Genomic DNA, 16,811 nt, shown 5'->3' with positions numbered 1-16,811 from the left:
TGCAATCTTTCACTAGGAATTTTGTAGGACTTCCACACTGGCTGAGACAAACCATGTTTCCAAATCCCTTTGTGCATAGGAATCATTGCTATTAAAGCATGAAATAACTGCTAAATTTTACTCATCTGCATTCAGAGTTGATTTGGAAGTGACTTCTGGGAGACATGAGGAAGGAAAGCATCCTCAGAGCACTGCTGTTTCAGTTTGTGGAGGCTTTTATGAGAGCACACGTTGACCCACACCTTCTATCAATACACAGCTGACAGCAGCCCAGAGTGTTCAGTTCCTCCCTCACCAGATCAGAAATGCTCCCTTGTATGTCCTGTGCTCATGCTTCTGCTTAGGACACAAGTACAGAACTCAGAACTTTCTGCTAGATATGGAATCCCCAAAGAAATCCATGGCACTTAAACCCAATGTATATTAAAATCCCATCAAGTGCAGTGTCACAATACTTTAACTACAGAGTCATTATTTTAAAAATGTCTTTGCGAGTTTTTCTAAAATAACCCCATTTGTCTCATTCATTCTGCACTCATCACCGTAATAAGAGCACACTAAACAGCTCTTAGACAATTTTTTCCCCAGAGGAGGATGAGTATATGTGAAGTGATTTGTAAGGTTTAAACTTTTCATTTTGATACAACTCTGTGTAAAGATATGATCACTCTGACAGCTCTGAAGCCTCTCGGTATCTGCTGTCTGGAAGAAGGCAGAACATAAGCACTGGTCATCCACACTTACCTGAGGTCAAAATTCAGCTCTTTTCTTTCAATTCTCACACAGATAATGAACAACAACAAAAAAAATTACAGCTGCAACCACAACAAGCAGTAAATAACAATAGGTATCAGATTCCAGAAAGAGCAGTGATGGAACTGACATTAATTCCACACTGCAGCTGGCATTCCTAACTGCAGGAAATGAAAAGCCAATTTGTGATTTCCCTCAGATGAAGCACCAGGTTTGGTGTTGATGAGGGGCTCAGTTCCAGCAGAGCCATCCCCTCTCCTGCCGCTCCCTTGAGATCCCAGCAGACCCTCCCACATCACACAGCAATGCTCCATCCACATCCCACATTTCAGCAGGAGCAGCCAGTCCTGCACAGGAGAATCTGTGAAGAACGAGTGACAAAACCCTACAGAAGAGGCAGGAGAGCAAATATTTCATTTTTCTCCTTCTTCACATTTCCTAAGGTAGCTGTGGTTTAGCCTTTTGGTTTTCATATTTCAGGGAAGTCCTTAAGCCTAGTTCACAGCAGCCTTTATGGCTGAGAGCTCATTCATCAAGACCAAAATCTCACATGCAAAGTTCATGACAGAGTGCTGAGGTGCAAAGTTGAAAGAGAAGGAAAATAATTTTTCCCATCCCAGAAATCCTTTCAGAATTTCAGAAGCACTCTCAATCACAACAAGATGACCTTAGAAGTGGGATTTGCTTGTTGTTTGGGAGTTTTGTTTGTTTTTACAGAAGTTCAGGGAGAAAAAAAGCTCTCTAACATCATCATAAACGAGAATTAGGGCTCTCTTGGAATGTGAAGACTTCGGGGGTTAAATCCTTCTGCTCAGAGAAGCAGATCAAGGTTAGAGCCCACCCCCCTCTAAATCCTAGCCTGAAAAGAAACATTTTATTACAGAAGTTTCACTGAAACTGGCGTGTTCCCACAAAATGTTTCAGTGGTGAGAAATAAAGAGTTCCCAAGTGCAAAGCACTGCCAAAAATCCCCGATCATTTCCCACATTTCTAGGGAAATGCGTTATTTTGCCATCAGTGGAGAAGGAAGCCCCTGTCCCAGCAGTGCTGTAAGGTCATGCTTCCTCTTGTCCCCAGCAATTTGTGTGTGCACCCACAATTCCAGGTACTGGAATAATGTAGGGCCATTTTCCAATGCATTTCAGCAGTTCTATTGCAAATGCCTGTATAAAAACAACAAACATGGCTAAAGAACACAGGTAGAAAGCTACAGTGACCTCTTTTCTATCCTTCCACAGCAATCTCTCTTTCCTGGATATACTCATGCACACCCCTTCATGATGTATGAAGAGACTTTGGAAATCAATCTTTCCAAAATATTTGTTCTTCAAACCTCTATGCCTTTAAAAGAGAGGTGGGATCCAGGTTTCACCTCTGGCACTTAGCACTTGCCTCTTGCTCTCATGTTGGGAAAGGCTGGGAAAGAGAAGCTCTTACTTTTCCTGAAAGTGAGTGCAAGGTGACAGCTCCCTGATTTGTCAGAACTCAAACTCCTTCTGGAGAACAAACCAATCAACCCATACTGAATCCATCTTTTTCCCAAATTTCCTTTGCTATTCCCAAGCAGGCAACACAGCACCTGCTCTTATCCCAACATGGTAAGTTGGGAGGAAAAGCATTTGTTACAGAGCAAAGAACTTCTCCACTGGCTGCTCTCAAACAAAATCCAGCTGAGCAAAATAAATCCTGTTTCCTTGCTGAAGAAGTCCTCGTGCTCAAAACAACCCTGAAAGAACTCAAATGCTTCATAGAATTTTTAATTAATTCTATCTAGCCACACAGCAGTCTGAGAAGCTGTGGTGTTATATATATAACCTCCTTACGTTTCACTATTTACATTGTGTTATTCTCTGGCTATTTCCCAACTTTATTCACTCACCCTAGAGATCAATTTAGGCACCAAAATAAAATATGATCTTATCTTTGCACTGCACAGAGAAGCGAAACAAAATTTCTCACGGGAGACAGGGGTTAAGGCACTGGACTGGGTGTCAGAGAAGTGGTGTTCTATTCTTGGCTCTACCACTCACTTGCTGTGGGAGCTTGTAGAGCAAGATACAGAGCAGGAATGGAGACTCCAGCCAAAAAATTTCTCCTCTGTAACTTTTCCTCTTTCATTATGCATGAGAGTGAGTTTTTCCAGCGTCCAAGCACACATCTGAAAGTTGGGGAAACACGATTCTACCAAAATACAGAACCAGCAGAGAAAGAAAATGAGTGGAAAACATCAATTACAAAGTTTTCTTGGGCACCTCTGAAGAACTGAAACAGAATCTCTACTCACACGGTGAAGATAGAGAAGAAATTCAGCCCCAGGTTTGCAGGCACTGCTCCAAGGGCTGCACTGGACCTGCTCATGGGCTGACTTTGGTTGCTGTGCTGCTGCTCCTTGATCTCTTTGCTGCTTCAGACAAGTTTTCTGAGACAGTGAACAGCAAAGAATCAGACCAGGGGTGCAGGGTTTGATTGGGTTGTTTTTTTACAGAAATAGGAACCTACCTTGGTTCCTATTGGTTTTGAAATAAGCAATCTGACTTTAAAAAGTAAAAATAGACTTTATTGGGGCGTTTTTTGTTCAAAAGCCATAGCTAAGACTATATCCAGACCTGGAGTAACAAACTGCCTAAATTAAGAATGACAAACTCACAGTTAACTCCTGCTGGAAGCAGTATTTCCTTCCCCAGAGCAGGCAGTACTTCTTGCTTTAGGTAACAGCAGTGGTCTAACACATAAAATGGGAACATTTCTCATCATTTTGAGACCTGAAGAAACAGTAAATGTGTAGGTCCTCACTTGGCATGGCTGGATCTTGTCCTACCGTGCCAGCTAATGACTGAAGGGAGAGATTTTTGCAACTACAGGGTTCTGTGTGTAAAATATATCATGAAACTGATTTATCCTGGCCATATTTAATTTTAATCACACAGAAAATCTGCCCACATTCTGCTTTCAGCTGTGTTCTAGATGTTCAGTGCACACTCAACTCATTTGCTGACAGTTTTACAGCAGGGTCTCAGACCCTTTAGTCTCATAGAAACAGAAAACTAATCCAGTCATAGAATATTCTTCAATACTAACCTTTTTCTTAAACTTTGTATAAGATGTAAGGGAATAGTATATACCTTGTTTTAACATTTTAAGAGTCGTATGAAATCAAAGTCTGACCAATAACCTCACAAAAGCAGCTGCTGTGTAGTGTCAATTTTCAAACACAGGTGACCCTGGTTCTATTATATGATAAAATATACTGGCTTGGCCAACCAGAAGAAAATTTCTTATTCAGTCAATCCCTCAAAATGCCAAGTTTTCAGAAACTTTTGGTCTGAGAGTCAGGCACACCTGGACTCCTTTAAGGAGTCCATAGAATATATCCACTCATAAGTGATTTATTAAAAATGTTAGCAGGAAATATTGGTCTCCTGACCTACAAAGTGTTTCTTCCCTCTTCCTTTTTTGATGTCAAGCCTCTAATATTTCTGATTTTTCAGGGCCTGTAACAAACTGTCCCAGGCAGTTGCTCAGAAAGGCGAATTAGCTTCTTAATACATAAGGAAAATCCTTCCAATTTCATACTTCTAAAACGTTTCTATATTTTAATTGCTGAAATATTATGTAACCACAGCCTTTAATCTTTAATCTAAGTGCAAGCCACACTTGATATATAACAATTATTTCTTAATAAAACGTAATTATAAAAAAATTCAAGGCAGTCTCTGGGAATGTGCAACTGAAACTGTTAATATACCTGAGGGATTATTTCCACACAAAGAACTGTATAGAACACAGGATTTCTTGGGACATTATCAACAAAAGAGAATTTTTTTTAAAACCTGCTTTTTACTGATTGCATTATCAAGTTCAATTTTATTAGCTTGAATCTTCTGGGAAGGATATTATTTTAATAATGTATAAAAGGTTTGCCTGGTAGTTGGCTGTTGGCTTTTACTGGCTATTTAATGTAATCTGTAATTACTGGAGCAGCTCCTAGGCTGGCCAGTGCTTTAAGGTCACTGGAAAGCTCTGCTGGGTTGTACTTGGTGTACAAGAACATCCCTCTGCTGATTGATGGCTGTACCCTGTGGAAATGTTCTCATTTTGTCCTTGAAGCATTTCTTTAAGGAACAATATCAGTATTTATCCCTCTTTGTCAAGCAGCAACCTGGGACAGTCCATGATCTGCCTTCATACCCATGAGCTCTCAATAATATCTCCTTTGGCTTTCACATTTGGCTCCCAATCTTCAGCCAATGATGTACACATCTCTTAATTGTTAGAAAAGGCTCATTTAAATGCACAATTTACCTTGCAAAACACTCAAAGCCCTCACTATACTTTTTTTTTTTAAGAGAAATAAAATGTTGTAGGGTTTGGCTTTGATAGACTTTCAACTTTTCAAAAACTGTTCCTTCTTGCATAGTTTTTTCTTCAAGCTGAAAAATCCTGAACTATCTGAAACAGTTGGCCAGAACCTGCAGTTGAGAAACACACTTAAAACATGATGTGAACAGGCTTTATTACAAGACCAAGCTGAATTTTGAAGTGTAACATTGCCAAGCCAGCAAGTCACCTGCAGCTTCCTGTGTCACTGCTTTGGTGATACTACCAAAAAAAACCTGGAAATAGAAGCAAAATGCTGGAAATATTCCAGAACTGCTGCATACCTGAGCCTTTTAAACTTGAACTTTCTACTCACAAGATTTCCATGAAATAGATTGACAACTAAACCACTGTATTAATCACAGCATCAGCGTTTATGATCCTCACTTGGATGTAAACCAGCTTTTTGTCCTGGTGGTGCAAGTTTGCTACATTAAAAATGGCATTTCTGAGGAAAAAAATCCTTATGGAAAGTCCTCATGATTGGAGAATGAAAAATCAACTTGGTAGAAAACCAAATTATATCAAAAAGCTTATTAATGGTTTTTTTTCTGCATTGCATAACAATTTTTGTACCACCTAACACTACTAATAGATTCTATACATTTATTTCTGGGAAACTGTTCACTGAAAAGCTCCTGTGATTTCACAAGGAATATCAGGAGAGTCTACTATAATTTTTCAGAATTTGCCATCTATTTAGTTTCAAATTTACAATGTCTGCTCTCTCTGAAAGCAACTAGAACATGGACTTATAAGTCGTAGGAATAGAAAGCTATGAAATACTTTATAAATAATATTTTGGTATTAAAAACATCAATAAAGAATCATTATCTTTGCTTCCAATCAAACAAAACAAAACAAAACAAAACAAAACAAAAGAAAGAAGGCTCTCTTAGAGGGGTTTTAAAGAATGTTTTCAGTATAGAACATCATGGTTTAGTGAGTTGGTTACCTGTTTTCTTAGGGAAATTTATTCATTTCATGTTCACTAAATAATCTGCTGCTCTGTGGAGTGGGGCATCCTCATCTCCAGTTCTAGTCAGCAGGGACTGTGGTTTTTCTGCATCTCACAGGACAAGGGTTCCTTCTCAGGACAAGATCAGTTTAAACTGTAGATAAGAGCCAAAATTATTGATTTTCCTAATATCAAATCAACTTAGCTCTTATTGCAAGTTTAAGCCTGCTGCAAGACCAACACAGCTGGAAACCAAACATATTGTCCTTTGTGTCTAATGAAAGAACAGGGAGTTTTAAACACCATTCTCTGTAACTGCTAAATCATTCACATACACACACCAATAAACCTCTGCCTTTGGACAGAAATTAATTTTGTGTTACTCATCAGCTAACTTGCATTCTTATTATCAGAGAAAAACCCAAACACAACAAACTGAGTAACAAACCACCTAACACTTCTATATCCTGCCTGGCTAAGTCTGTGGGTTTATCACTCTGCTGTAAATAAAAACAATTTAAAATCAACATTAATAGAGAAGAAAGACATCAGTGAGAACCCCCGTTACCTGTAAGGCCACTACTGTAATCCCTGATAATTTCTTGGGAGCAGAATCAAAGGAACTACAGCGTGTAACTTCAATTAAAAAATCCAGCCAGAATAAATAGAGAAAACATGAAAACAGTGATTTTTCTGGCACTCCGTTTGAAAGGAAGAGTTAAATTAATACATGAAAAGATCCTATCAGCTCTGACTCGTCTGAGTTATTAATTGAACACCTTCTTGGAAACACGTAGATAAAGACGTGTACCTTAGAGAATACGAGATAAGAGAGAAAGGAAAGGGGGAGAAATTAGCAGTTTTGCCAGTCCACTCCCTTAATTGTCAAGCTAAGGCTGTTCAAAGCTGCCTGGAGCAGCGCAATATGGAATGGTAACGAAAGTGTGGGCTGGCGATGCAGCAGATAAAAACTTCAGGATTATCCTTAAACGTACTTATCTTTAGACACAGAAGAGGCTGTGAAGCCAGCTGAACGATATAAAGCTGCTCTAAAACAAGACAAATATCTACTCCATGTGTTATAAGCAGTTCAAGCTGCTTCCTGTGATGAAAAACATGGGCTGTACGGTAGACACACTACAGCTAGGCACAATAGATCCCATGATACAGTTGTTTAAAGGAATATTGGAGTGATGAAAGAAGTGATGGAATTCTGCACTTTAGGAGGCTCAGAACCGGTGAGGAAAAAACAGTTAAAGCACGGTGATGCTGGGAGTTTGAGAGCTGGAGGACAGTTTTATGCCCGGAAACAATAGGGCTCGATGGTTTTGTTCTTTTTTTGGGGTTTTTTGGGGGTTTTTTTGCCCCGGGCGGGGGAGCGCTGCTCAGTATTTCCCATCCTCCGGGATCCTTCCCACCGTGCTACACAGGAGGGATCCAAGCAGCTCAGAAGGGCACATCTGGAGCCAGTAGAAGTCCTGGGACCAAAGCCCCCTCACCATTTCATTCCAGGCACTTTTCATCCTTTCTGCCTGGTTTTGTCCCCCACGGAGCGCAGTGAAGCGCCCAACTGTACAATTCAGATAATACCAAATACAGTAATAAGAAAAAAAATCCTTATTAAAATACTAATTGAAATTATCAGAGCTGCCAATATCCCATCATTAATGTACAAAAGTCTGATTATCTTTTCAATAAAAACAGAGGAATTCCAGCCTTTAAACTCGTTATCGTGGCAAACCAGAACGCTATGATAATGCAGAGAACTTCGGTTTGCAGCTGTAAAATTCCCAAAAGTCCTGTGACTTGGTTATAACTTTGTTATAGATGATTACCTTCCTCACTCACACAACTCCCACGTTCGCTTTTGGGAAACAAAGTGTATATTCCACAAAAGCAAGCAGTAAATTTATTTAAATCAATGAGAAATATGGAAAGCAATTTATCCTACAACACATGGCTGTGCACTGGAAAGCCTGACGTTTGCACATCTAGCTCCAAATCATACAATGCGTTTTTAGAGGTAAAAGTAAAATTTAATGTCTGTAAATGCTGATCTCCGACACTCGTTTCAATGGGGTCAAATTGTCAAAACACTTTGCCAAGGTGAATCCTAAACAGGATAGAAAGGAATAAGATTCATTCATTTGTGCAAAGATATGTTTTAATTATTTTCTCTACCAAACATAAACTGCAAATTAGTAATGTTTGGAGCAAATTCGAAAGGCAATAAAAATCTAGTGTTAACCAACATTTCTTAATTACTTCAGTTTATCTAGAATATACATTGAAAAATGCATTTTTAAATCGTTTTCTACATATGGATGACAATTCATTTTAGTGCCTTCCTGTGAGGCTTAAATTAAATTTTTAACATTTTGCTTTGAATTGGATTCCATAACAAGAATTTATTTAAATTGCAAACGTTTCCATTTAATATCAGATTTCTTGTACTTTAAAAAAAAAAAAAAAAAAAAAAAAACTCCAAACAATCAACTATTAGCACATAGTTTCACTTAAATTCCCCTCTTTGCACATTAAACTGAGTTCCACCGAGTTGCACTCCAGTGTTTTACAAACGAATGGCTGTTGCCATCTACCGTTGGAAGAATGGGATCAGCAGCAGGAGATAACAGCACAGATAAGACGTGGGGAACAAAGGCTGCAGCAGCCACAGAGCATCAGCTCTTCCTACTGGAATCTCTGAAATACGAAACTCAAGTGATCGAAGAGAGGTAAAAAAAAAGTCCCTTCTGCTCCTAAGTCACTGCCATTTTTAGGTCTGATCCAGCTGGGAAGCAAACACGAGCCCAAATTTTGACAACTTCATTTTGTACGGATCTGAGGGTTTGGAAGTCTTCACCCAGAGCTGCAGCTAGAGTTGAGCACACACAAGTTTTAAAAAATTAACTAATAAATCCTAATTTTAAAATACAATTAGGCCCAAGTTACGATCATGCCTCTGCAGCCTGGAAACTGTAAATGCAGGAGGTAAAAGTGCCTGAGCTCAGCCGTGCAATGCAGAGCTCTGGCTGGAAAATGGACCTGACCCGACCCACGGGCAGGGCAGAGTCACCCACCACAGGACAGGAGTCAGGGAGGTTCTCCCAGACTCTCGTGCCAGAGGTTTAGGACTCCCTGGGATTGGTTTTTCCAAACTTCTTTTGGATAAAACAACTTCCCAGTTTGGTTTTATTGAGCTGAATGCAGAGAATTGGGCAAAGAAAGGCACAGAAAGTTATTATGTTCTTACACAATCCACAGTCCATGGTTTTTAGTATTTACAAAGATTTGATTGCTTGTCTTCACTTTACCATTAAATTACTCGTGTATAAATAATTGAGACGTGTGCTTCTTCCGTTCCTTTTCCTGATAAATATCCTGAGATACCACATCCAAGCACATGTTGAAGGTACCCCTTGTTGAGGCAATCTACAAACAGAATTAGGGTAGGGTTCTATTAATGTTTGCCAGACCTGTCAGAGGTTAAACAGCCTTTGAATTAAACCATTCTTTACTCTTTGATGATTATTATTTTTCCTTAAGACACTTTTTGTTGCCTCTAAGCAAGGTCAACTTGAACTGTTTTGTTAGACTCGATATCTCAGTACAATGTTAACTCTGCTCGTGCTGTTCTTACAAACTCTGTGTGTGCTGTCACCTCTGCCAACAACTTCGGGAAGTGTTAAGCAGAATTCTCAGCAAGTGAAAAAACTCCAGCTTCTCTGTTGGTCATTTCAAATACACTCCAAAGTGTACTTTAAATTTGCACACAAAGTCACACCAACCTGTGAATCTATAATTGTCCATCTTTACAAATCTCTTGCACTGATTTAAATCTTCTTTGGTTTGTTGTGCACTGACACATCTGACCCAAACAATTAGGATTGTTTTGAAACTAATGCAAGAAAGCTAAAACCTACACTGGGAACAGATTAATGAAAGCAGTGTAAGATAAAATCCTGCTGCTTTCATGTACAGGGAGTGAAAAAGGGCAACGACATTGAGAGGTGACTGAAAGCAGAGGTCAAGGTAGAGCCAGGAGTGGAGCACAGCTCAGGAATCTCAGCACCACAGCTGGATTCTACCCGGCTGAGACCTCATCTGAGACATGAGCACTTGGAAATGTGGTGATGGGGGAGGTGTGTCCGTCCCCTCGGGGGCCCCAGGTCTGGCAGCTCCCAAAACACCCTCAGAGCTGTTTGCACAACCACTGTAATGCTACCCCTCCTGCTATCCCTCCAATTCTATGGGACCCTAAAGCATTGCATCATCCATGGTCTGCTGATATTTTTTCCTAGGTTCTCCACAGAGGAGGATCAGTTTTCTCACAGGGACAGAAAGCTCTGGGGTGTTCAGACACAGCACTCGAGAAGATGGCCATGCAAAAGGAAGGCACACAGGAGTGCAGCGAGGCCACTTCATCCTGGGACGATACGCAGGGCTGGGTCACCTTTGGCCAGCACTGTCCCTGTGCCCAGCCCCATACAGAAAAAGTCGTGTGACTGACCTCGAACGGCAGCAATGCCCACCTTAAACAGACCTGAGGTGTCCTACAAAGCCTAAACATCTGCTACAGAACCTCCTGACCACTCGGTGCTAATTCCTGAGCATCTGGCACTCTACAAGTCACGTAGGACGTGCAATCCTAAACCCCAAACTAACAGAATGGCAGCCCAGGGTGTGAACCTCAATAATGTGCTTTCATAACTCTACTGAGACCGAGCTTCTCTTCTTCCGAACATAAATAGGATTTTGAAAAGATTTTGAAATTAAACAAATCTAGAGATACTAAGATGAGCACTTGTATCCTGAGGGAAGAAAATTGTCTTAATGCCAGATGATACAAGATGGAGCTGCTGTTGGGGCAGGTAATTACTGCTGACTGCCATGTGACTTTTTTTTCCTATGTGCCCTGACAAGAAACATTGAATACAATTCCTTTGACACACTTGCAAATGGTTTTAAACATTTCAGGAGCGAAAGAGCTGGGAGCTTCTGTTTGCATTCCTAAAGAGCCACATTAGCACGTTTTTCAGCCCGTTTCACTGGGGCAGGTAGGGCAGCTGTGCAGGTTGCTCAGGGCAGTAGCTAGCTGTACCTTCAGCTACATTTATTGTCCTCTCTGCAACAAGGTTACCTTGCAGTTTTCCTTGTTTCCATAACCAGAAACAAAAGTAGACCACATTCTGAGCTCCTCAGCATTTTCTCTCTGACTTGTGGTTCTGCAGAGCGCATGCTTTTTCATGACTACAGAAAGAGACAATTGTAAGTCAAGTAGTTTCATTTGAAAAGCAATGTCCTAAGCACATTAAATATCTTGGCTCTGCACGTTCAGCTGAGAGTCTGAAGTATTTGATGCTAAGTGAAAGCTGTTGCTTGGGAACGAGATAAAACAGTGAAAACACAAATGTTTGAACTAAGCAAGAACATTACCATGAGCAGGGCCAGCACTAGTTTTAGCTGGATCAGATTCATTAAGCAAATTCAGATTCCAGTATCAGAAAAGCCCTACATAACTTCGAGTGTGTGGGGTCAGCCTCTCCTGTTTCTGTTTATTCTGGCTGCAGGAGGTTTCTTTCAAACAGAATCAAAAAATTAAGTACACAAGTTCACTTCCATCCTCTGTGCAAAGAAAAAAAACTGGAGGCCACAAGATGGCACTGGTCAAACGCTCAGGATATTAACGGAGCCCTGGTAAAGGAGCATTGATGATGCTCAAGCCCAGTTTGTAGGGCTGTGTCTGAGTCCCACACGTGTGCAGGTCTGGTGACCCTTCTGGAGTGGCTGATGCCAGGTACAGAAATACTAAAAAGTTTTAGCTATGGTCAGAACTAACAGCAGAGGTAACTCAGAGGTAACAGAGCAGCCAATTCCTGCGATGGTGATGGCACAGGACGAGCCCTGGGCATTCCTCCCTCAGGCAGACAGTGCTGGAGCTCAGCACTACCAGGCAGGTTTGGGGCTCTGCCCCGGCACAAAAACAGGCAGGGTTGGTGCTGTGCCTTTGGCACAAAGCAGGCAGGTTTGGTGTGGTATCCTGGCACAAAGCAGGCAGGTTTGGTGTGGTATCCTGGCACAAAGCAGGAAGGTTTGGTGCTGTGTCCCGAGCACAAAACAGGCAGGTTTGGTGCTGTACCCTGGCACAAAACAGGCAGGTTTGGTGTTGTACCCTGGCACAAAACAGGCAGGTTTGGTGTTGCACCCTGGCACAAAACAGGAAGGTTTGGTGTTGTACCCTGGTACAAAGCAGGCAGGTTTGGTGTGGTACCCTGGCACAAAACAGGAAGGTTTGGTTCTGTGTCTCTGGCACAAAGCAGGCAGGTTTGGTGCTGTGTCCCTGGCACAAAACAGGCAGGTTTGGTGTGGTACCCTGGCACAAAACAGGAAGGTTTGGTGTGGTACCCTGGCACAAAGCAGGCAGGTTTGGTGTGGTACCCTGGCACAAAACAGGAAGGTTTGGTGCTGTGTCCCTGGCACAAAACAGGTAGGTTTGGTGCGGTACCCTGGCACAAAGCAGGCAGGTTTGGGGCTGTACTTTTGGCACAAAACAGGCAGGTTTGGTGTTGTACCCTGGCACAAAACAGGCAGGTTTGGTGTTGTACCCTGGCACAAAACAGACAGGTTTGGTGTGGTACCCTGGCACAAAACAGGAAGGTTTGGGGCTGTAGCCCGGCACAAAACAGGCAGGTTTGGTGTGGTACCTTGGCACAAAACAGGCAGGTTTGGTGTGGTACCCTGGCACAAAACAGACAGGTTTGGTGTGGTACCTTGGCACAAAACAGGCAGGTTTGGTGTGGTACCCTGGCACAAAACAGGCAGGTTTGGTGTGGTACCCTGGCACAAAACAGACAGGTTTGGTGTGGTACCCTGGCACAAAACAGGAAGGTTTGGGGCTGTAGCCCGGCACAAAACAGGCAGGTTTGGTGCTGTGTCCCTGGCACAAAGCAGGTAGGTTTGGTGTGGTACCCTGGCACAACGCAGGCAGGTTTGGTGTGGTACCCTGGCACAAAGCACACAGGTTTGGTGCTGTGTTTGGCACAAAGCAGGCAGGTTTGGTGTGGTACCCTGGCGCAAAGCACACAGGTTTGAGGCTGTGCCTTTAGCACGAAGCACGCAAGTTTGATGCTCTGCCTTTGGCACACATTGAAGAGTTTTTCCCCTGAGCACAGGGAGAGGAATTGCTAAAGGAGGACAAGCCACAACACCTTCCCTTCACAATCCTTGCTCCACACTGCAGCGAAGTATTTGTCCCCAGCTCCCTGCGCTCTGTCTCTCATGTTTTCTTGAACTCGATGAATGAAATTCAGCATTTCTGAGCTTCCATCACCGCAGGGCTCTCCTAGAGCTCTCTCCATCTCCACTCTCTCAGCGGCACCGGGCACATCGCATCCCTCCCACCGGCCGCACTCCAAGGGGAGCACGGACAAATCCCCGACGCTTCGGGGCCCCGTTCGGGCTCCCTGCTCGGCCCAGCGGAGCCGGGGCCGCCTGCACGCCCCGAGCGCGGGGGGCCGGGCGCTCCCGGCGGGGATCGGGGTTTGGGGGTGTCGGGGCGGCGCCGGCCGCGCACTCCACGTCTGAGGGAGCTGCGGCTGCTCAGCGCCCGGCAGCGCCGCCCCTTTTTGCTCTGCTGGGGTCTCCCGGCTGCCCAGGGTGGGCGGGCCGGCCCTGTGCTCCCGGCCTCCGCCAAGGCTGACAGAGACGAACTCTTCGCGGCGGCAGCGGCGCTGAGCCTGCCGACCGCGGCCTCTACGAGGGGCGAAGGCGGGAGCATCTCCGTGGCGGAGAAGGGACAGGCACCCCAGGGTGGGCCGGGGTGCGGATCCCCATCGCTGGCTTTTTTTGAGGCCGGAACTCTTTCCCCCACCCACCCCCTTCCCCTAGGCCGCTCCCTTTGCCCGCTGAAAGTCAGCGAGTAAAACAGCGGGCGAGCGTGAGGGGCGCGGCCGCCATTAGGGTTAGTTGGCCACAGGGCCTGCCCACCCCGGCACGGGACGCAAAGGTGCCGCGCTCCGTATCTTATACCCCGCTGCCCCGCCCTCCGCGTTCCCATTGGTTAGAGGGGCGCCCTCCTCCTCTGCCATTGGCTGCGGCGGGGCGAGGGGGCGGGGCGCGGCGCGTGGCGGGAGTTTGGAGCGCGCCGCGTGCTCGCGGGAGCGCGCCCGGCGGGGAGCGCGCATTCCCTGCCCCGCGGCCGCGGGTCCAGGACAGGAGCGGCGACCCGGAGCCGGGCTGGGGCTTGCGGCGGGATTTGGGGGTCGATGCCTGGGATTTAGGGGCTGGTGCCTGGTGCTTGTGAGCTGAACTTGGGGCTGAGCCTGCGTTCAGGTCCGTCCCATCCCACTTGAGGGTCCCTGAATGAGGAACCCGGCCATTCCTCTCCCACCATTCCCCCAAAGCGGGGCTGTGCCAGCCCCACCACGCCCCTCCTCCCCCTCCCATGCTGGGTCGGATGATGGTTTTTATTCATCTCTGCCGTGACCTCTCTTTGTGCGAGGCGGATGCTCCCTGCGGTGCTCCCTGGAGCATTCACCTCGGATCCCTCTGCTGCCTCCCGTTCCTCAGAGAGGCTTTTGTGTGTTTGCTTTTCCACCCTGAGATTTCCAGGCGTTTTGCAAGCGCAAAGGAGTGTGAAACAATAGACTAGAACTCTTGGTCTTACCAACTTTAGTTGCAGGATTGCTCTGGAAAAGAGCCTCTTGAAAAAGCATTTTATATCTATTCAGGAAGATGTATTAACGGATTAAGAAGGAATAAATTGTGCTAGGTGTTATGATTTTTACAGACACAGGCTTCTCCCTGCTTGCTCTCAGGTAGCTGTAATATTGAGTCCTTTTCCAGGAAGTGTTAAGGAAAATCTGTTATAAAAATACATCTATTTTAGAAACATTTTCTGTGCACTGTCTTAGGCTCAGCCTCCCTCGTCTCTGTCACAGTAATCTGCATGTGTTGGAAGTCGCCAAGGGAAGCAAGGAGCTTCTGTCCAAACTGAAATCTTCTTAGGAGAAACTCTGACTTTCATCTCAACATCATGTATTCCGCTTAATTCCAGGGTAGAGGCCACCAGAAAATACAAGAAAGGACTTGAGTGGAAGTCCTTATGCCAACATGATGGTGATTCATTCATGATAGATTTGGAGCAGAACTTGCCAATCCCTGCCAACTCTGTGCCAAATTCAGGAGGGTGAAAGAGGCTTTCAGGACAGTTAAAGTCTTGATTCTGAGCCATAATATCATGGAAGGTGAAAGTTTTTTCCACATTGCTGGGATTCTTAGTCATCCCTTCCTTCAGCCTGAGGCACTGCTAACATCATTTTTCTTCAATGCCCTGTACAAGTAGCTCCTCAGCTCCCGTGATATGTGGAGTGCCCCTTTCAGAATCCATGATACATGATCTGTGAGCTCACAGCTGTCCAGCTCAAACTGGAAAATACCAGGGGGAAAGCAGCACCCTTCAGGGGTTGGTGTCACTGATTGTCACTGCGGGTGACACTGTGACTGGAGTCTGTCACACAGCCTGTGCTGAGATCTGGGGACAGAGTGGGAGCACAGCAGGACTGACACACAGCTGGCACAGCAGCCTGCTCAGGGGAGAGCTCTGCCATTTCTTCCCCACAGCCTCCCATTTCCCTGGGACATTACAATCTCATGCTTTTCTGGATAAGTACAGGAATCAAACAAAATGCAGTGGTATTGTATAAGCACTTTTCCACCCAGTCTCCACGGCAACACCAGCATCTCTGGCATCTCACCAACATCTTTAGTCAAGGTGTATTGGGGATGTCCCAGTAAAGGACATTGGGAATGTGTACACTTCAGTTAAGTGTTTTGTTTTGAAATAAATAGTGGGAATGCAGTTGACTCGCTCACAATCCAGGCAACTTCAGCTCGTCAGAGAAGGTTACAGGATGTATCTTTCCACTATGAGTTTGGCTCACGTTTCCCCCAGCAAAAAGTGACAAAACCACGTTCCCTTCTGTAGCTCCTTCCAAGATCTGCTATTTCAGTTCCCGGTGCACGAGAACATCCAGGAGGATTAGCCACTTCTCGTTCTCCGGATCCAGCCCTAGAGAGGCCTGGGGAGCAGACGCTGCCCGGTGTCACACGCTCCGTGCCCAGCTCCCAACTCTCCCCTCCTCTCACCACGGCCCTGCCCTGCCAGCAGTGCCAAACATCCCCTTGTCCCTGCTGGTGTGCGTGGAGAGCTCCTGGTACACCTGGAGAGACCCTCCCTGGGGGTGACCTGCGGGTGCTGCGGGGGCACAGGAGGAGGCACGAGGAAGCTGCGGGTGCTGCGGGGGGACAGGAGGAGGCTCGGGGAGGCTGCGGGTGCCGGGGGTGTTTGGCGGGGTCCCGGGGGTGCGGTCCCGGCTGAGCGCGGGGCTCCGGGTGCGGAGCGGGGCAGGAGGGGACACAGAGGGGACAGCGGAGACAGGCGGGGCAGACAGATATTACAGATAACTGGAAAAACTCCCACCAGCGGCGTTTCCGTAGTGTAGTGGTTATCACGTTCGCCTAACACGCGAAAGGTCCCCGGTTCGAAACCGGGCGGAAACACCAGCCGAAGTGGCTTTTTTTTTCCTCCGGGACCGCAACACTGCTCTCGGCTTCTCAACTCCCTTGCCAGAGTTATTTTATTTAAAGCCGCGGCGCCGCCCGGTAGGGATATTAATCCCTTTTTACTCCCCCATTTGGCGAGCCCCCCCCGGAGCGGCGGCCG

General features: G+C 45.2%; 1 non-coding gene across 1 annotated transcript; it reads left to right on the top strand.

Annotated features, from left to right (window-relative positions):
* The first annotated feature begins 16,575 nt into the window (after window positions 1–16,575).
* Window positions 16,576–16,648, top strand: TRNAV-AAC. The gene has a single exon. It is a non-coding gene; the product is annotated as a tRNA-Val (tRNA).
* The last annotated feature ends 163 nt before the right edge of the window (window positions 16,649–16,811 follow it).

This window comes from Catharus ustulatus, chromosome 10 (assembly GCF_009819885.2).
Source record: "Catharus ustulatus isolate bCatUst1 chromosome 10, bCatUst1.pri.v2, whole genome shotgun sequence".
Lineage (NCBI taxonomy): Eukaryota > Metazoa > Chordata > Aves > Passeriformes > Turdidae > Catharus > Catharus ustulatus.
Note: the sequence above shows the minus strand (reverse complement) of the source record. Positions and strands in the feature narration are given on the sequence as shown.